Source organism: Triticum aestivum, chromosome 3B (genome assembly GCF_018294505.1).
Source record: "Triticum aestivum cultivar Chinese Spring chromosome 3B, IWGSC CS RefSeq v2.1, whole genome shotgun sequence".
NCBI classification, from domain to species: domain Eukaryota; kingdom Viridiplantae; phylum Streptophyta; class Magnoliopsida; order Poales; family Poaceae; genus Triticum; species Triticum aestivum.
Genome location: NC_057801.1, coordinates 236,920,857 through 236,923,658, shown reverse-complemented (window position 1 = coordinate 236,923,658; position 2,802 = coordinate 236,920,857).

Here is a 2,802-nt window from a genome sequence, read left to right as displayed (position 1 = left end):
CTCTTATCACAAATGAGATTGCCGGCTTAGGGAGTGAAGAGATGACCGACAAATTCAGCATCAAGAAGATCCTAAGAGCATTGGATGGAAAGTATGATACCGTGTGCACATTGATTCAAATGATGCCAAACTACAAAGATCTCAAGCCAACGGAAGTCATTGGAAGAATTGTTGCTCATGAGATGTCACTCAAGGATAAGGAGGAACTTCACAACAAGTCAAGTGGTGCTTACAAAGCCTCAAGTGAAGCCCCCACATCATCAAGTGAGAAACAAACCTTCAATGAAGAATTGAGCTTAATGGTGAAGAACTTCAACAAATTCTACAAGAGTAGAAGCAAAGAAAGAAGCTCCAAGTCAAGGTCTTACAATGACAAGAGATCTTCTAGTCGAGAGCGCAATTGCTACAATTGTGGGAGACCCGGACACTATTCCAATGAGTGTACGGCACCCTACAAAAGAAGAGAAGATTCTCCAAGAAGAAGGAGCAAAAGAGAAGAATCACCACCAAGAGAGAGGAGGAGTAGAGATGATCGTTATGAACGAAGACCCTCACGGAGAAGCAAGGATTCGGAAAGGAAGGACAAGTCATCAAGGAGCTACACAAAACGAAGACATCAAGCTCATGTTGGTGAATGGGTATCCGGCTCCGACTCCGACAATCACTCCGAGAGAAGCTATCACTCCGACTCCGAATATACTCAAGATGAAGGTGTTGCCGGTCTAGCACTTGTGTCAACCAACTCCTACGACATATTTGATTCACCAAATGAAGGTGTTGGAAGATGCTTCATGGCCAAAGGTCCAAAGGTAACACATCCTGAGTATGTTGATTTCAATAGTGATGAAGATGACTTGCTTGTGGATGATGATTTACTTGTTGACAACTCTAGTGATGAATACTATGATGAAACGTCAATTAATCATGCTAATCAAGATAAAACGAATGACAATGATAAGGAGAAGATTGAGCTTCTAACTAAAGAACTAAACACTCTTAAGTTAGCTCATGAAACTATCTACGAAGATCATCGAGAACTTTTAAGGGCTCATGAGAAGTTACGCTTTGAAAAGCTCAATCTTGAGCAAGAGCATGAGTTCTTAAAAGCAATCAATGATGATCTCCGCAAGAAAAGTTCTTCTTACATTGCCAAGCGTTTACTCTTATCTACTTACATGCCTCAAGTCAAGTCTAGTAACAAGTACAAGAAAGATACTTCCTCTAGTAGTAACAATAATAATGTCAAATCCAATATTGTTGCTTCTAGTAGTTCTCTTGATTCCACTAATGATTCTCTTAGCCAAGTTACACTTGAGCAAGAAAATAGCTTATTGAAGGGAATTATAGAGAAAGGTGTTTACAAGAGCCTTGCCGGGAGTAAGCAATTCGAGGAAATTGTACGCAAGCAAGGAAGGCACCGGAAGAATCAAGGTGTTGGTTTTGAACGAAAGTTCAATGCCAATGGAGTTGAGTGGGAAGAAGATCAATACCCCAAGACGAAGTTTGTTCCTCAACAAGAGAAGTATGATCCTACTTCCTTCAAGGGAACACAAGCTCAAGATGATCTTCCACCACAAGACCACAAGAACAAAGGCAAGGACAAGCTTCAAGAAGAGATTGATGCATTTGAAGAAGCACCTAAAGCCTCGTTCAAGTGGGTTCCCAAGACTACGTCAAGTTCTACTTCATCAAGTACAACTACAACTCCAAGGATTCCCATCAAGATGATGTGGATCCCGAAGAAGAAGAACTAGAGAGTTCTTGAGGGTGACTCCGCCAACATTCTTCACTCATATCATTTTGGCAAGAACAAGTGCAATCAACTTCCACATCTTGCACTAGTTCAAGGAGTCACAAACCCTCATGTTGGTAAGGCAAGGGACAAGGTAACCTAATGATTTCATGGACATCATCTTGTGTGTGCATCACTCTATGTCTATGGATATTCTTGTTTGTTCCTTGTGGGACTAACCCATGTAGGTAAGTTGAAAGTGCAACTCACTCCAAAGGATTGCTCCAAATGATCTACATCAACATTGAGCATCCACATCTTCAACACCTACATGAAGTCATCATCGACAAAACCCAAGGTTAGTTCATCCCTCTAAGGGGGGATCTCACATCTAGGGGGAGCTTAACTCTAAGAATTGAGTCAAAGCAACTCTAATGGTGTGAACACATCAATGCATTATGTAAAAGTGGTAACCCCACTTGAGCTTAAACGATGAGTATGACCTATGATCAAATGTTCTCATTTGACTCCTAAGTCAATATACTCATATATAGATGACCTAGTCATCGCCAATTGTTTGATAGATGCTAGAATTGGTTGTGCATGCTTTGCCACATATTTCATTTGCCATTTTATTGTGTGAGCATGTTGGTGCATATTTTACTCATTCAAGGACATCCACTTGTTGTTTTGATTGTTTGGTTCTTTTCTTTTTGCCAAGTGGATGGACAAGAATGCCTAAGAACCTTCTTTAGCTATCTATGCTTTTCTCGTCTCAAACTCTATTCATGCTACATCACAAAATTTGATCAAGTCAGATTCGAACCACACTGTGTAAGGAGCACTCGGAGTCCCCGATTTGTCATAGACTTAAACTTCCAAAACCTCTTTGTGACTCTCGGTCTGACCGATTCCTCCATTTCGGTCCTACCGAGATCATTAAGTTGATCTGAGTTTTCAATCTCGGTGCAACCGATTTGAACTTTTCGGTCACACCGATTTGCTGTAACTGTACACAGTTATGCATCTCGGTGCCACCGAGTTGTTCCACTCGGTCACACCGACAGGGT